Consider the following 19,898-nt stretch of genomic DNA (forward strand, 5'->3'; position numbering starts at 1 on the left):
CACATCAAAATCAACATATCTAGTAAGTAAATTGATCAAGGTGCACAGAACACAGAATAAAACCACCAGTGTGTTTTCATAGAGCAAAGGATAGATTACCTATCACAAAGACAACAGAGTACGCTACAGCACACAGACCATGACTATAAGTTCAGTGATAGATTTAAGCATCTCTCAAACATTGCACAGGGACACATTTTATACCACTTGAAAATGTGATGCATCTTGGCCTGGTAAGTCCTCACTGTGGCCTAGAGAGTTCCATGAAATATAGCACAACAGTACAAGCAAAGCTATCCCAAGGCTTTGAACAAAGCCTATCTTTATATAGAGATTCAACTTCTTTCATGACAGCAGCACCTGGTAACTGGTATAGATTGAATAAGTAATAAAGAAAGGCTACAGCCTGAGAATTATTTCTGGCAGAGACTCTCCTGATAGGACAGCTATTTAACTCCTGACTGCATCAGTTCAGACACTGGTCCAATCTTGTTATATGTGTTGTAGGATTACTCTCAACATATAATGTTCAAGCATCAGGTAGTGCCTGTGACTTAATTTTGTCACCAATCTGATTGAAGAAAAGAGACATCCCTGGGAAATACGGTTAATTAGGAACATCTGAAGCCCTTGAGCGAGAGAATTGTCCTTAGAACTAGTAAGGAAGGCTGTTTTATGGTTGCATATCAGCAGCTAGTTTGTATTTCCATATTCATACCCCACCAATTCCTAAATCATGTAGTCCCAGAAGAGATCTTGCTTCTGGTAGACTGTGACTAGGCTAAAGCAAACAGGAGGTTTGGGCAGAAGCAGTTGTTGCAGTGATGGGCATAAGACATGAAGCAGAGTCTCAGTCTTCTCATGAAAGAGATAGCCAACCTCCCCAGGTAAAAAGAACCCAATTAGAATGAAGCCAACATAACAAACGGAGATGAGAGACAGAAGAAGACTTAGTTTCTGAAAAGTTTTGATCACTCTGCTTCTGAATGTAGTATAGTTTCAGGACTTATAGAACTTGAAGACATTCTTCCCAAATATGCACAGTTTGTCTTTATTTGAGTCAGAATTTGTATTCATTATAACTAGAATACTTTAAATAATGGTTATTAAATAGCTCTACAGTTATTTATTTATATGAAGGTTTTTCTTCTCTAAATTTGACTGTTACAAGAAGTTGAATTTTTTTTCAGTTTATTATCTGTCTAGAATATACTCACCATCAGTCATATTTAGATATTATCTATTCAGTCTAATTTTAGTAAACATTTATCTCTTACGTTGTCAACAATAGATGAAACATGGCCCTTAGACATTGGGGACAATCACTGTGTTACCTGCCTTCCAGAAGCATTTGTTTAAAAATAAATGGTTAGAGGAAATTAATATACAGGTATTTATTGGTCTTTTTTCTCTCTCTTAAAAGAGTATTTTTTAAATCATTAGACTCTGTAAGGGAAGATAGATTATCATAGAATCCCTTATGATAGGAAGTGATTAGAAAGGAATTTTCTGTATTTGCATATGGGATCTGTTCTCTGTTTATTTGCTAAACTTCAGTTTCCTTATCCTTAAAGTTATACATAGTTTAAAGAATTATCATTAATACAAAGCTAGAAAAACATGATATGCAGTAAACCTTAATCAATAACTTGAGAAATGATTATTTAATAATGAAATGGTTTTAGGACCTTGATAAGAGTAGTTATCTGACCTAAGGCTTAGACCAGGCCCTCCATATTTTTGCCATTGGTTATAAAGTCTTATACTTTCTTCCATGCACTTTTTCAATATCTTGTGAAAGTATAGACACAACACTATAACCCCTCTGATTGTACTGAAAAGACAAAATTAATTCTCCACATCTGTCTTCTAGACACTGGAAGTTGCACATGCTGAACAGGATCTACGGTTGACTCTGGGTATGGACCTCAATAGAAGAGTCAACAGCAGTCTTTATGGTTGGAACCAAACTAGTCAACATGTGTAATATTGCTGGTTGAAGTAGCAGTCAGAAGTAAGGTCTGAATGTCTAAAATGAATATGATGCTTGGTGGATGAGATGGCCATGAGTACACAGTAATAATATGGGATGACCAAAAGATTGAAAGATAATCAGGAGATTAAATATTTTGTAAGTATAACCAAGATCACTAATGAAGTAGTTTACAGTCACAATACTTTGATTTGATACTGTTTATCATTAATTAGAATGGACTTGTGGTTTAAGTCAACAGTTTACATTTTTTGACCAGATGATGAAAAAATTTAGGATTTTATGAAATGGAGCATTACCACAAGGTAGCAGATTGCATATTCATAGCCAAACCACCAAATACACTAGACTAAAACACATTCTCTATCTTAGTCAACAAACAAAATCGAAGAAAACAAACAAGACCCACTGCTCAACACAGATACTTTTCAAATCATTCCCAGGCTCCTTCTTGCTTTAAATCTTTAAAAAACGTTAGCAACTTACTACACACTAAGTAACTGTCTAAGCCACAATTCTTATATATGACACAAAGCCAAGGGATCTCCCCTACCACCAACACTCATTAATGTAAGATGCTAAGAAGAATGAGAGTGTGTTTATCACAAAGCAAAAGCTCATTTGTTCCTGCTGAATCTCCATCAAGATATCCATACATCGTGGTTTCCTGAATGTACCACAAGAGAATGTGTAATCGAAAGCCCCATACACTGCACCATCCAAATCCAAGAACATTTCTCAAAGGAAGGCAGACTTTAGACTTTGGGAATGTTTTTAATTACTTATGTGCCTCATTCAAGGCTTTGCTCTTACAGTCTGGGTAAACTGCCAATTTATAATTGTGGTTTAGCCACTGTTCCCTGTCCCTGATGCAGGTAGACTTTTAATGGCCTTCGAGGTAAAGATAATTGGCTATTTGCATGCTTCTAAATGTATCAGCTAAAAAGGTACTTCAAGAAATAAACCCAGTGTGTCTTAGAGTGAATGCATTATGGATGCAGATTAACCATCATGTGGGCACACATTAATGAAACCTGGAATGCCTTGACCTGTGATATGCCCAGTGAATATACTATTACTGAGAAGATTCCAACTAACAACAGCAACAAAAGTTAGAGGGACCTAATTCGGCTATCAGTGTGCAAAGTTGGGAAAGGGAATAGTGAGCCTGACACCTCCATGTCCTTCCACTGAAGAATGAGAACTTCAAATAAGCTTTGGGCAACGATTTAGAAGGGGGAAATGCAAATGCAAGAGGATTAAATTAGCTATCCCTACATATTGATTAACAGCTTTTCAGCCCATCAGTCATACTTTAATTTCTATGTGTGGTGTGTTTAACGTGAGCTCCCAATCCACCTGATTAGATTACCTCACCACCCATAAAAGAATCAGCAGCTAGGGCTTAAAACTGTAATTAGAATCAGGCAGTAATTTGTGCTGGGAGGGTTTTGGGTGGTTGTGGGGGCAAACCCTCTTGCCCCTTCTGTTTCAGTTTTTCTCTATAGATGATGAATAATAATTACATTGCAGCCAATTACCTCTGAGATAATAGACAGTATATATGTGACAGGAAAATCTGAGATTTTAGATATTGTGCTTCCATAAACGAGTCAGTAATATACAGGAAATAAGCTTATTGTTCGCAGTCTCTAATTTCAATGGAACTAGCAACTCATAAGAGATGAATCCTGTCTTAAATGCTCAAAATATTCTCATGCTGTTTTTCTCTCTTGCTGATTTTCAGGATTTGAGTAAGATGAAACCATCTCTATTGTAAAATATAAGCATATTATAAAATGTGTACTATTAACATAACTTAATGACTTTAAGTTTAGGATTTAAATATCTAAATTTATGAAATAATTTTACATTTTTTCTATTGTTTCTTTTCTTTCATTGTTTCTAAAATACGTTTTCCATGGAACTTTGATAAGGACTTATTTTGTTTGGTTTTATTATAAAATTTAGCCATAGGAAAGAGCCACTGTTTCCATCTTTGTTTAAAGCACTCAGTGTTACTTCATGGTCAAAGCATAGATTTCTTTATAAACAATTTAGTATTTTCCAATTAGCTATGCTATGCTATGAAATATATTGTTATCCTGTTTTAAGATATGACTTGAAATAGTAATTTACTATTTAAAGATGAACATACAAATTTAACCTACAGTGTGTGATTTGAGTGTTACATGTAATAAAATTGGAAAACAATATAAGTGAATGTAATGAAAAGATTAAGTCATTTAAGATGAGGTTTCATCCATTGAACTAATTCACAAAATTCATACACCTTGAACCCAAAGTAAAGGAAAGCTGTAAAGTTCTCTTCATAACACTGAACAGCGAGGTCACTATATCAGTCTCAGTGCAAGCACATTTGTGTGAGTACACATCAGAGTCCAAAGCCATGTCAGAAGTACCGTAGCTATCACTCACTTCATGACCTGGCTATTAAGTCTCAAAGCAAATACTTTGCTAACAGATTACATCATTCTCTGAGTCTGCCCTAACAGGAGCCTCACTTCCCTTTCTGCAGGCTTTGGTACTGAAACTCATCTTTCCTGCCTCCTAGAGAACCACAGTCCATCTCCATACTCAATCTTATGCCAGCTATCACTGGATACTGTGTCTTTTACTTTATCTCCCTTCTCTTTATTCATCTGTATAGAATGTCTGCTTCTAAAAGTCCAGTCTATTTCAATCCTCATTTATCACCCATATTACTGCTTTACTTCTTCCATGCTTTGTGCAGCGATGAACACCCATCTTGGTACAGTAGACAGAGCCTTGGCTAAGGCTTTTATAATTGTCAGTTACTAACACAGAATTTAATATCTCTGGGCCTCAGGTCTATGATATGTAAATGAGGAGTAGCTTGAAGGGGTCTCAAGCTCTCAACCTTGTACAATCCTTTATACACAAATAGCTTAACATTTTCATAATGTCTTGCTCAGCAGCAATTTCACGTATGGATGCTCGGTCTCTAATTAGACAGCAAGGTTTCCAGGAGCAAGCACTAGACCTTCTTTTCTGTTGCATCATATTTCCTAGCACACTTTTGAATGTATTATAGATATTCAATAGATGTTCATTGATTAGTTTACAGAAACCACCTAGGGAAGAGTCTCTTTATATAACATTGCTACCATCATTATTGTTAGGGTGGAAGTAGATATACAAAACATTTTTTCAGGAAATTAATGTTAAAAATTGCAATAATAAAAGTGAGTCCAAACCTTGTATGTTATCTGACTGTTGCCTATATTGACAATTTGTTCCATGATTGTAATAATTTGTAGCAATAATTCAAAGAGTAGGTAAAGAAAATCTCTGGGGGAGTGAAAATCTAGTAGTTGTTTAAGGAAATTACTTTTTATTTTCAGAGGCTGTGTGAAGTACTGGTGAACGTTGAGATTGGATGACTGCTATGGTCTTTGCTCAAGAGGATTTATAGACTATTTACAACCTTTCTATATGGGCATAATGTTTTCATAAAGCACAAACCTGGGATCCATCTTTAATAATCAAAACTTTTTATTTAAAAGGGTCATGTTGGATAAAATTGTCATCAGGACTCTAACCTAGATACCCTTGAAACAACACCGTTTCCTTTAGTATATCTTATTCTACTAGATATCAGCATGACTTAGCAACTGCCGTGAAGGGATTCAATTTTTCTTTTCACGATTGACAACCTAAACCTTCTTCCTAGTTGTAGGCATCGTTGTGTCTTGCATGTTCTTGGGGAGTGATGCCAACGATTTTTTTCTTTCTCTACTAATTCACAGAATTTTCTGGTTGCTATGACGATGATCATGGAACACAGGATGAAGAGCAAAGGCCATGGATAAACAGAAGAGATGGCAAAGTGTCCGAGTCACACAGCAGGCAGGCTGCAGCACATTGCTCACAGACTTGGGGGTGAAAGAAGATGGTTTGGGTTTGCCATGAGCCAAAAAGTACGCATGTTCCAGCATGTGGGTATGTGGGCTTCAAGAGCATGGAGATTTGTTTTACTTTACTCTTGAAAGTACACTTTTTGTGAACTTGTAATCATGGGAAAACAAAATGAATTTATACAGAACCGAATATTTGTCCTATTCCCTATTTTATCTCCTGTCCTAGTTGTCTGAATAAAAGTAACCTTATATTAATTTCTGTAATTTGCAAAATGCTATTAAATGAGTATAAGCCAACAATTACTGATACGCTTTTTGAAAAATCAGTTATTGGTTAAAATAACCAAGCACTTTATATATAACAGAAGGAATAAAAGAGAAGGCATATGGATTAGATTGGATTCAGTCCCATTATGGACTCTATGTCTGGCCAAGACACCAGTGTCTTTTTCTCCTGCACTTTTACTGAGAATAGGAAGAATGTCAGTCTTTACTCTGGGAGATTTGAAGTCATCACAAGAATGTGTAACACTGTCACAGATACAAGGCATCTCAGTGGTCATCCTGAGACCATTTGTTTTACTGGTAAGATAATCGAAGTCTAGAAGTGTAGGTAACAAACTTCTGCCTTCACAGTGCTGCATTTTATTCTTCTCCCATGTGACCTGAGTATTCTCTCTAGCTCCCTGACTAGTCAATAGTATTCCTGGGTGCAGACATCGCTACACTTAAATTGGCCTTTTCAAGTCCATTTTTTTTTTTTTTGGATTACTTTTTGTTTGGAGGTCCTTCAAAAGAATTTTTTTTTTTTTACAAAATTCTTTACTTCCCATGGCACTACAAGCACTAAACAGAATTATAATCATATGAACATATAAATGTATATGTAGATTTATGTGAATTTGTATTCATATAATTTCTGCATATACATCTGCAGTCCCAGTATTCACATGTTCATGGTACATTTGCAAAATGATTTGCTTAATGTCTTTTACCTTACTTTATGTTGCAGTTTCTCCATCTATAAAATATGAATAGTAATAGTATATAAATTATAGAATTGTGCATAATATTTGATTTATTAAGAGTCAATGAAATGTTGAAAATAAAATGAGTACAATTTATATTATTATTAATTATTTTTCAGGCTATGTATTTGTCACTTATGATAATACCTGAGATTCAAACATCTTTACACATCCAAAATTAATTTTATGCCCAACAGATTATAAAACTACGTCTGTACTCTCGCACATATGGATTTTCCATAGTCCTTTATATCTTCATCCTAGGGACATGTATAATCACCGGATTCTACTAATCCTCAAGATACTAAAGAAAAACTCTCAGAAGACCAAAGCCCTTTTATGAGAAGTTAAATTGTGTGGTTTCCTCTCTTTTTACAAATGTCTTGACATGAATGGCGAGGGGCCCTTCCCCCTATTGCTGAACGATTGGCTTTTGATGGATTCTAAGGAATGGGGAGCCATTGTTTTCAGTTGGGTTCTGACTGCTGAACTCATGAGGCTCCACTGGATAGCTTCAAGTTCATGGTCATACAAACAGGCCCATTTAAACTTAGTGCAGTCACAAAACAAAACTAACAGAGAAGAATCATAGAAGGAGATTTGTTGGAAAAGGTAGACAGAGATGGGAGAGGCTGAGCATATTGATTCACACCACTAATCCCAGCACTTGAGAGGGAGAGGCAGTTGAATCACTGAGAGCTCCAAGCTAGCAAGGACTACACAGTGAAAACACACACACACACACACACACACACACACACACACACACACACAATGGAGAGATAGGAGAGGCTTGAGTATAAGAGTGGTCAGCATGTATTATGTGCATGGGTGAAACTATTAAAGAGTAAGTATAGTTAATAAAAAATATCTAGAAATATCATGACAGGTTGGTACCACCCTCCTCCATACATGTCATGTGCATAACATTCTGTTATTCATTTTTAGGGTAGATATTTTTTCTGAGAAAGAAATATTTTGTCATAACATGGACTTAAGTTAAACCCAAAAGCAGAAGAGGATGTTGATTTTCATAGGGCATCCATATCTGAGAAATCAACCTGTCACATCTGCTAATAAATGCAAAAGAGAAGGAAATGAAAAGCATTGGTCATCTCGAAACTGACGTTATTCAGCTGTCAACACACTTTGCAAATGGTAAGTGTTTTAGAACTAAAATTCTCAGTATTATTTTGTTTGTTCTTCCAAGAACATTTATTAAATTGTCCAGGCTGATTTAAAAAAAAAAAACACTCAAAGGATGGAAAATATCACCAGATCTTGTAGCAGATAGTTGGAAAATGACTTGCAAATGCGATTATAATTACTGAGCATTTTGTGTGATGAATATGCCCAAATTTGGGAACTGCAATTCTATTCTTCCTGGTTCTCCTTTCAGAGGAAGTATTAAAGCATTTGCTTTTCAGGCTTTATTACAAAGTCAAACAATCTTTGTAAATAAATACAGTTGAGAAAGGTTTGTGAACTCTTGGAAAGTAACACTGTACCCAAATGGTAGGACTGGGAAAGGGAAGTGAATGCTATCACCAGGCTGGGCAAGGAAGTGAATGTTGTTACCAGGCTAAGCTTTTCTGGAAAGCAGTTTCTGAACACACTAACTCTCAGGATCACAATATACCTTGTTAAGGAAGGTAAAGCTAGACAACTTGAATCAATAAGTAAATACCGTTGAGTAAATTACTTGCAGCTTCAGGAAAATGTATCCTGTTTCAGGAAGAACTGCAGCCACCACAGGAAGGGGGAAACTTTTCATTTGCTCCTTAATCTTTCTTGTGCTCCACATATTACACATTTACTTATTACAGAGAATCAGCAGATTTTTTCCTGAAAGGACTGTTTTCACCCTGACTTTTGCTCAATTTTCATTTTACAATCCAATATTTGTATTTTAATGAAGACATTCATTGACAAATAAATATCAAAAATGAAAAGAGCACAGGTTTTTTGTTTGTATGTTTGTTTTGATTTCTGTTTCTGTTGCTGTTTTCCACCTAGCATGTATCTAGGCAGAGGCTGAGATTACAATTGTGTGGAGAGATGTGGGAAACAGAATTTTCAATACTCAGCCATTAGAATGGGCAATCAACTTTATTTACTTATTTCAATTATTATCCACACATGGCATTTTACTAGATGGTTTTGAGGACATGAAAACTGATTAGCTTACATTTTTGTCCTCTATGTATATCATATTTAGTTATGGGTACACATATACACAAATGATTTTAATGAAAGAGAATATATAATATGCTATAATAAAGTACAATTGCATGCTCTCAGAAAAATCTGAGTTTAGATTAGGATGAGATGTGAACAAGCTAAAATATCATGGAATATTGATGGGCCCAATCTTCTGTGGATTTTATGGGAGTAATCATAGCCAGTGAAATTTGAAGATAGCAAGAACCTCATCTCACGAGGAGGACAGCATTCCATAACAATTAGTAAATCTTTCTCTTTGGGAACCTGGTCCTTACTCAATGTTCCTTTAAAACTATTGAAATGGACTGGAGGGATTACTAAATGACTAAGAGCTTAAAGTGCTCTTGCAGAGGACCAGAGTTCAGTTTCCAACATCAATGTTTAGCATCTCACAATTGCCGATATCGCCATCTCCTGGGGCATCCAATGTCTCTGACTTCAAGGGTACCGTCACTCATTCACACATACCTATACAAACACACACACACACACACACACACACACACACACACACACACACACACATCTTAAAAATAAAAGCTGTTAACAAAAGCATACAGTAGAGCAGTTGAGATCCTAAGCCATATGATGGTTGATCTGCACAGTCTAATATAGGCTCAGTACTGTGTCTTTTTCTTGTCTAGGTTAAACATTTCCAGCCCTGTTTGCACATGACAGTTTTGCAACCTTTCAACACACTTCTCACCTCCCTACAAATTATAACAGTATGGTCCCATGGTAAAGACATTTCACAAAAGGTATTTTTCAGACAATGTATGTTCAGTTCTTGAAAAGGAATCACAGTAGTCTGTGGGCAGTTTGAAAGGGTTACATACAGGAAGTTACTTCTATGACATAGGATTCTAGCCATTAATAACAAGGATGTTGCAAGGGAAAGGAACTATGATATCCCAAGGTCCTGTTGCTTCATTTATGGCTTTTTTGACTTTCTGGAAAGTAATATTCATTCGTGGTAAAAAACAGAATGGTTTGAGATCATGAACACAGAAAATGCTCGAGTCAAGAATAGAGCAACATTTGCTATTTTGCCTCTCCTTCCTCTTATCCATGGCATTTCATACCCATTGATATCAACAGCGTGGGGATCAAGTGACTGCAAAGACTAAGGCCAAAGGCATCAGAAGATTCATGAACAATTCTTTCCACTACTTGTGTGGCGCTGAGGTTTTAGCCCTAGAGTATCATGAACATTAAGGGCTTAAAGCCATGCAACTTTGTTCTCCATTTATTTGCTCTGTAGTTTCATGGTGATGGTCAAGGCTTAAAGCCAATGAAACAACTTCGACTTTTCCGCTGGAGCACAAGGGCTAGCTATTTGGAGAAGCTGATGGAAGTGCATCATGGGATATAGCATCTTTCTGTGAACACCGCATGAAGGTATTCTGAATACTTTTCACTTTTACTCATAAAATTTGATCAAAACCACAGCGAAGTGCAACTTTTGTGTTTTGATTTCAAGTGTCTTTGAAGGAGCCTCTGAAGATGGATCAGGGACCTAACTATTAACTACTTCTAGCAAATGCTCCCAAAGGGCAACATGAGCTCACTGTGGTTTGGGAAAAAAAAATCTGCTTAAAAGTATTAGAAAGGAAGAATAACTATTGAATAGGATATTTAGAATGAAAAACTGGACACAAACTGTGCTGTCCACTTTGAAATCATTTAAAGCACAGGAATGTGGATGGCCCTGTATAGCGAAAAGCTGACTGATATGCCTTCTCACTGAAGATAATGAAAACCCCACTGTGAGTGCTTGTCAGGGTCTCTTTGAAAACTGCATTTCTTTTGCACACCCTCGAGCACACTCATGTATCTCAGCCTCATGTGACACTGACCCAGTCTTCTAGGAAATGCTGGAGATGTACTGTTTTTATGCAACATGGCCACCTATCCTCAACACCAGTGTGCAGCTCAGCAAGACAGAGCTGTGACTTTTTCTCACTGCTGCTGTTGTGACTGGAGAGGATTAGAGATTTCCAAGGATCCAATCTAGGCAATCTCTTCTATAAGATTATCTCACTGTTGGGCTTCCTGTCATATATTTGTTTCTAAGAAGAAATAACAGATTTCAAATCCTTAAGCATGGAAGTAACATTTGTTTATGGTGCAGATAACATCATTGATAACTTTGAGTGTGTGTGTGTGTGTGTGTGTGTGTGTGTTGGGCGGGGTAAATGTTCATAGCCTATTCCATGAGAAATCTCTAAATGAAAATTAAAAAAAAACTAATTTTTTTACAAACTATAATTACTTTAATTACAGGATAATTATATAAATAATGCATTTGAATGTAGGTTTCAGTTTTCTTTGTTTTCTAAATATTATCATCTTTCACTGTTTTCAGATGTGTAAACAGGAAACATTCGAGTTTAGATGAAGAGCAGGTGAACTGCCTGTGATACAAGGAGAGACAATCAAAAGATGATTAGCTATTGAAAATTGCCTAACTAGGTGCTAATTTTTAAGTGAGCAGGTGTAGTTAGTCATTATAACTTTAAAATGAAAATATATTTGAATTAAACCTACCCTCCAACATTAAAATAACATTAGAGGTCTAACTAGTACTGACTATATCCAGCAAAGGCACAGAAGAGGGTAATTCAAAGATGAAGCAGTCAGTCCTTCAGCATGAGGAGAGAGCTGCAGGTTTGTAATGAAACATTAAATTTGTTTCATAACATTTTATTGACTTTCTTGAACCATGGCTCAAGCATCATTGGCATGTAAAAAAATATTAATACTGCATTTATAGTTAAAGGATGGTCAATTTTTACAGAAATGATACAAAATCAGAATGATCCTACAATTAACCAGGACTGAAGCCAATTAGTATTTAATTCTCAATTCAGTTGTTTTACTTATTGTCACTTAAATGCTTTAATGTCCTTGGTTCTTCCGACAGAGTACACAAACTAAGTCTGAGTCAAACAGGATGGTAAACCTGTGACTACAGCAGAGACATTACATTTCAAGGTGGCATGGCACACATAATCACACACAGCACCCTTAAATCACATACAGCTGCACCTGAAATAGAAAGAACAATTTTCATTAAAAATTAATGCAACCAAAGAAAATAAAGCAATATATGGCATTTGCTATGGGACTGTTTTAGATTCATTAAACAATGTGGAAAAATCTAAACACTTTCTAAGGATCCAGGTGATGGAACATGTAGCAGTTTAATAAATTTTTCTTTAGTGCACAAAATTATACTTCAGTGTCAGGAAAGAGTTTAAAAGCTCTTGAAAAAGGAAAATACATTATTGCACATTCAAATGCATAAGAAATGAATCTGAATGAACTTGTAGACTATTGGAGTGGATGTGTGGTGTGGTATGGTACTCTCAACTTCCAGCTAGGTCTAGTAAGTTCATTCGGCTTCTACATCCTATCTATTCTCCCTAACTCACTAGAGATTATACATTTAGCACTTTGCTTACATCTTTGAACTATTTAGATTTTTCTTTGACAGCATTAACATTGGCTAAGCTTACCAACTGCTTCAATAATTGCATCAATATTTATATTAATATTTTGAAATTTTCTTAGATGTATACAATGTAATTTGATCATACCCATACCCATTCTATCTCCCTCTAATTTCCCTGAGAACCCCCATATACCTCTTTCTCAACATCATACCTTTATCATTTATTATTATTATTAAAACACCATACCCAATAATTAGTGCTGATTATGAGTGCATTAGTGTGAGATCATCCACTGGAACATGGGCAACGTACCAACAGATATATCCCCAAAGAAAATTGTTCTTTCCCTTAGCAGCCATTTAATGTCAATAGATTTTCTGCTATTGGTGATCCTGCAGGAACCCATCTACTATCCATGATGAACGTTTGGCTAGCTTGACACTGTGTAGGACTTAGGCAGGCAAGTGCAGCTGCTGTGTATTGATGTGTGTACCTGCAATGTCATGTCCAGAAGACAGCATGCCAGAGTTCTCTGCCCTGTATTCTGGCTCTTACTTTATTTTTGTCTCTTCTGACCCTTCCATGGAAGAGGTTGCTGTGGATGATCCAACTATGGGTGAACACTTACAGTTGCTCCATAGAAGAGATTTTATGCCTGATACTGTAAAAGAGGTCAAAACCCCATGCCTAGGGAGACCACAGGGCCTTGGGGGGAAATATAATCCTGTTCTTTCTCTAAAAGGTAATTTTGTCAAACTGACCTCTAAATACTTATGATTAGGTCTACATATTTGGGCTTTTCAACCTTAGTCAGAGACTACACTATTTCTAGTTTGTAATTTAATGCAGACACTCAAATCTGGTACAAATACTGAGACCAAATAGCTGTGAGTGTCTATAACAATTGAATTATTTTATAGAATTTCTTGATGACTGACCCTATTTTATGACTAGTCTCAAGAGTATTAAATTTGGTTCCACCTGGTTTTTGTGGAGGGCAATGCCAATGAATAAAATGTATTATGGGTGAATGTTTCAAATGCTGTTTTCCCCCTTATAGTTGAAGAGAAGAGTTTGCTGGAAGAACCAATACTGATACTAAAATTTCTAACTTATCCAAGGCTGAGAAAAGATAGCAGTAATGGATAATTTTACATTAGGTTAAAATCACTTGTCATGGTCAAGATTGGTGTCATATATGTATTAAAGAGTTCTGCTTTTCATGCCAAAAATTCTCCAAGTGATATGAATTGATGTGTCCCCTTAAGTTTATTCAAGCACTAGCATATGCTACATGATTAATATATATCTACTAAAATCTAAGTATTAGAGTTCCTGACCTCAATCAAATCCTGTTTGTGATACATCTAGATCTCATGTACATACTACAAAGTAACTAAGAATAGACAACTGGTACTAACTCAAATGCTCCTCCCTCTGTGAAGGAATTTTGTTTTTCTTCCAGACTACATTTGTCTTGCTTATTTACTAACACATATTGAACATTGGTGGGTTTTTAATAAAGAGAAAACATATTTTATGACTTAATTAGGGTTTCTATTACTGTGAAGAGACACCATGGCCATGGCAACTTTTATAAAGGAAAACATTTAATTGGGGCTGGCTTACAGTTCTGACGTTTAGTCCATTATCATTATGGTGGTAAACATGGTAGTATGTAGGCAGACATGGTACTGGGGAGGTAGCTGTGAGTTCTACATCTAGAGCTGGAGGCAGCAGGAAAAGACTGCAACACACTAGCAAGACTAGTGCATCTGAGACCTCAAAGCCTGATGCCAGTGACACACTTCTTTCAACAAGGCCACATCTACTCCAACAAGACCACACCTCCCACTAATTCCAGTCCCTATAAGACTATGGGGCCATTTCAATTCAAACTACCACAGATGACAACTGGAACAGGTAAGTGCTAAATTACCTGGTGACATGAAATTAGGAGGAAAACCAACTGAGAAATCCTCCCTGAAAACAAGCAAGTGACAAAGGTATGAATCTTTTTTTTTAATTCTCTCATATTACATCCTTACCATAGTTTCTTCTCCCTCCTCTTCTTCCATTTTCTCACCATTCCTCCCCTCTTCCTCAGATCTCCTCTGGTCTCTTTCAGAAAGGGCCAGGTTTCCCAGGGATATCAACCAAATATGGCATAGCTAGTTGCAATAAGACTAGGCACAACCCCTCATATTAAGGTTGGACAAGGCAACCCTGTAGGAGAAAAAGGGTCACAAAATCAGGCAACAGGGTCAGAGACAGCCATCACTCCCATTGTTAGGAGTCCCACAGGAAAACCAAGCTACACAACCATAACATATGCAGAGGATCTCAGTTAAACCTATTCAAGCTCCCTGATTATTGGTTCCATCTTTCTGAGCCCCTATGAGCACTGAATAGTTGATTCTGTGGGTTTTCTTGTGGTATCCTTGAACCCTTTGGCTCTTATAATCCTTCTTCTCGCTCTTTGGCAGGATAACCCAAGCTCTACCCAATGTTTGGCTGTTGGTCTCTGCATCTTATTCCATCAATTGCTTGATGAAGCCTCTCTAATGACAATTATGCTAGGCTCCAATCTGTGAGTATAGCAGAGTGTCATTAGGAATCATTTCATTGTCTGGTTACAGAAGATGGCTAGTTCAGGCCTTGCATCCCTCATTACTAGGAGCTTTAGCTAGGGTTACCCTTGTAGATTCTTGAGAGTTTCTTAAGGTAGTTTCTATATCCTAATATAGTTTCTATATCTTAAGGTAGATCGATTCTAAATTTTCTGAGAAACCTTCATATTTATTTCAAAAGTGAATGTACAAGTTTGTACTCCCACCAGGAATGGAAGAGTGTTCCAAAGGTATGAATCTTTATAGCAGATTTTGAGTTTCCATTAATAGATCACATTAGATTAATAGAAATCTATGAAGTAGACACATTTGCTTGTCCTCTGTATTTTCCTTTATTTATATTTCCCTTTCTGCTCTCATTCAGATGGGATAAAGGGAGTAGTTTTGCTAAAAATCAAAGCTTCTTTGTTTATGCTTGGTGAAGATTTTCCTTGGAACCATGGTATTTTTATCTTTCCTAAGAAGATACAATTTTTTTTTCTCACAAATATCAGTTCAGTAGCAGAACTATTGAAATTTCTCTTTCTTAGTTTATTTTATCTTATTTCCTTTTATTTATACCTTTATTTACAAGATGCATTATAGGTCAAAGTAACAGGATTTATTTATACAATCTTGATATTGGTTGTTACCTGGTCCTGTAGGGTGACTATATTTTGTTCCCATCAAAACCATTATTCAAAACTATGTAGAACGAGGTGGGCCTACAATGCCTGCAATTCCAGTGTTTGGGAAACTGAAGCAAGGGGATATGTTTGAGTTCAAGAGCACTCTGGGCTGCATAATGAGTTTCTGGAAATCTTGGGCTACAGAAAGAGACTCTTGTTTTAAAAAAATAATAACAATAATTTAAAAACAGAATTAGGTTTTGTTAGGTTCATATGAGTATTTATGTATAATTAGAAGTTCACATTTTTATTGAAATTTGAGGAATCACCTGAAAAACAGTACTAAGGATAAATTTTGAAAATCATTTTCTTTCCTTTCTTCTCTCTTACAGGTTTAAATACTCTCATTAAATTGTCTCAGAGGCTCTTCAAAAACATGCAGAGCCTCATTATTTACCCTAGAGAAGATTTCTCAGTTTCATCTCTACAAACCCTTGACCTAGTTTTGTTGGGTTCTCTCTCAAAGAGCTATCTACCAGCCTTCATGAGAGCAACATAATACTCATAAACAAAAAAAAAATCAAAATCAGATCTATAAAATATCTGTATCAATATTTAAAACTGTGTTTATAATTTATCATCTATCTATCTATCTATCTATCTATCATCTGCATATGGATATATTTTAGCATAACTTGGGGAAATATTATCCATTAAGGAAATTGCAATAAGTCTCATGCTTTGTATATCAAGGACAAATTTCACAATTTGATAAATATATTTGTTTATATTTTTTCAAATAATACAATCTTTTTCTTATCAACTATAAAGAGGTCTTTTATTGCTATGTTTTCTTGTATTTGAGTTAATTACATAATTGGAACAGTTTGGTTTCTTATGAGAAAACATATTGGTGTTTTTGCAAGATTAGGCAATGCCTCCTGAAAGCTCAGGTTCTAGGAACCCTCCAACAGTCAATAGCCAGTGTTGTCTTGGCTGTCTAAAGTAATCATCAATCACCAAGAGGTAGGCACAATGATCAACATTGGATTTAAGATGTCTCTATGTACTTGTATTTTTGTTTGAGTCCACAGTGTAATGATTCTCCCTCACATAAGCATCAACCTGAAATATTACCCAAACTAAAAATGAGCCATACCATAGGTGACTTATTTATTGCTTGTTCTTGATAAATCTGTTAAGAATTCACCACACTGGCTAATTGGAAATCTATCTAATTCTGTTGTTATGTAAGAGTTACTTCATAGTCACAGAGAGGGAAAAAGAAGAGTTCTTTATTTACCAATAAAGTACAGCCACAAAGCAGGTGCCTGTCTCTAAATCTCATGTTCAAAGTTACACATTTGTCATATTCTTAATTGATTTACCTTTTTACTATGCTTACTAAAATGAAGAAACAGACAGTTTGGTACCTTTTTGTTGTGAGAAAAATTTTTAAGTAAGCTTTTTTCTTGGCCTCCTAAATGTATTAGCAATTTTCTTTGCTTTTACATATTTGTGTTTATGATTTATATTCATTTTCTTCAAGTTTATAGTCTTTACATTATAAAAATCCAAACAAGGAACAGAAAGCAAACAACAAAATACCCATCCAAAAAGACAAACCTGAAGTGAGCATGTAGAACCATCATCATCTCAAACCCAGATGTCTGGACACCAGCATAAGAACACCATCAATAACAGCCAGAGCAATATGGCTCCACAAATGTCAAGCTAACATACCACAGAAGACCCCGAAAGAAATCCAACAGAGCACACACACACACACACACACACTCACACAAACACACACAACACAACAAAACCACCTCCACCATCATTACCACCACCATCACCAACAAAGATAACAGGAATCAACAATCATTGGTTATTGACATCTGTAAATATAAATAGTTTCAATTCTCCCCCACCCCACCCCCAATAAAAACAAAGTAACAGAATAGATGAAGAAAAAGAATCCATCATTCTGTTGCATCCAAGAAACACTCTTTAAGATCAAGGATAGGTATTACCTCGGAATAAAGGTTGGAAAAAGATATACCAAGCAAATGGGCATAAGAAACAAGTTGCTATATCCATTTAAATATCTATCAAAATAGATTTCATATCAAAAGTAATCAATAGAGATGGGGAAGGACACTGAATACTCATCAAAGGTAAAAATCCACCAAGATGACATTTTAATTTTTTTCCTTCTTTATTTTATTTTATTTTATTTTATTTTATTTTATTTTATTTTATTTTATTTTATTTTATTTTATTTTACAATACTATTCAGTTCTACATAACAGCCACAGATTCCCTTGTTCTCCCCCTTCCTGCCCGCCTCTACTTCCCCCAGGCCACCCCCCATTCCCACCTCCTCCAGAGCAGGGTCTCCCCCGAGGGCTGAGATCGACCTGATAGACTCAGTCCAGGCAGGTCCAGTCCCTCCTCCCAGATTGAGCCAAGCGTCCCTGCATAAGTCCCAGGTTTCAAACAGCTGACTCATGCAATGATCCCAGTACCTGGTATCACTGCTTAAATGCCTCCCAAACAGATCAAGCCAATCAATTGTCTCACCTATTCAGAGGGCCTGATCCAGTTGGGGGCCCCTCAGCCTTTGGTTCATAGTTCATGTGTTTCCATTCGTTTGGCTATTTGTCCCTGTGCTTTATCCAACCTTGGTTTCAACAATTCTCGCTCATACAAACCCACCGCTTTCTCGTTAATTAGACTCCTGGCGCTCCACCCGGGGCCTAACCGTGGATGTCTGACCTATTCTGGTGATGGGATGGCCAACCACCCTAATAGTTGTGCCAGAAACCCCATCCAAGGACTGAGGAATCTGGATGCAGACATCCAGACATTTTAACTCTTAACATCTATACCCCAAACACAAGGGCACCCAAGTTTGTAAAAGAAATACTACTAAAGCTTAAATCACATATTGATCCTCACACACTGATAGTGGGAGACTATGGTATCCCACTGTCACCAATGGACAGGTCACCTAGAAAAAAACTAAATAGTGAAATACTGGAGCTAACAGACATTATGAACCAAATCGACCTAAATGATATTTGTAGAATATTTCACCCAAACACAAAAGAATATACCGTCTTCTCAACTCCTCACAGAACTTTCTCCAAAATTGACCACATACTCAGTGTGGTAGTTTGAATGTAATTGGCTTCCATAAGCTCACAGGGAGTGGCACTATTAGGAGGTGTGGCTTTGTTGTATCATGCATGACCTTGTTGGAGGAGGTGTCTCACTGGAGGTGGGCTTTAAAGTCTCATATATGCTCAAGCTATACCCAGTGTTTCAGTTCACTTCCTGTTGCCTTGGATCAAGATGTAGCATTCTCAGCTCCTTCTCCAGCTCCATGTCTGCCTGCTTGCTAGCATACTCTCAGACACCAAGCTCCCCACCATGATGATAATGGAATAAATCTCTGAAACTGTAAGACACTACCTCAATTAAATATTTTCCTTTATAAGAGTTGCTGTGGTCATGGTGCCTCTTCACAGCAACAGAAACCCTAACTAGGACACTCAGATACCACACAAGTCTCAAGAGATTCTGGAAAACTAAAAAAACTCCCTGTATCTTATCAGACCACTATGGATTAAAGCTGAATATGAACAAGAGAAACAACAGAAAGCTTCCAAACTCATGAAAACTGAATAACTCTCTACTGAATGAAAAAGGAGTCAAGACAGAAATAAAGAAAAATTAAATCTTTCTCGATTCAACGAAATGAATACACACTGTACCCACCTTATGGGACACACTGAGGGCAGTACTAATGAAAAGTTCTTAGCATTAAAGTGTCTGCATAACTAACTGGAGAGATCTTACACTAACAACATAACAGCACACCAGAAAATTCTTAAACAATAAAAAGTAAGTATGCCTGATAGGAATAGACAGCAAGAGATGATAAAACTCAGGCCTGGAACCAATAAAATAGAAACAAAGACAACAATACAGAGTCAATGAAACAAAGAGTTATTTCTTGGAGAAATAAGATAGACAAACCCTTAGCTAAACTAA

The sequence above is a fragment of the Peromyscus maniculatus genome, chromosome 2 (assembly GCF_049852395.1).
Source record: "Peromyscus maniculatus bairdii isolate BWxNUB_F1_BW_parent chromosome 2, HU_Pman_BW_mat_3.1, whole genome shotgun sequence".
Taxonomy (NCBI): domain Eukaryota; kingdom Metazoa; phylum Chordata; class Mammalia; order Rodentia; family Cricetidae; genus Peromyscus; species Peromyscus maniculatus.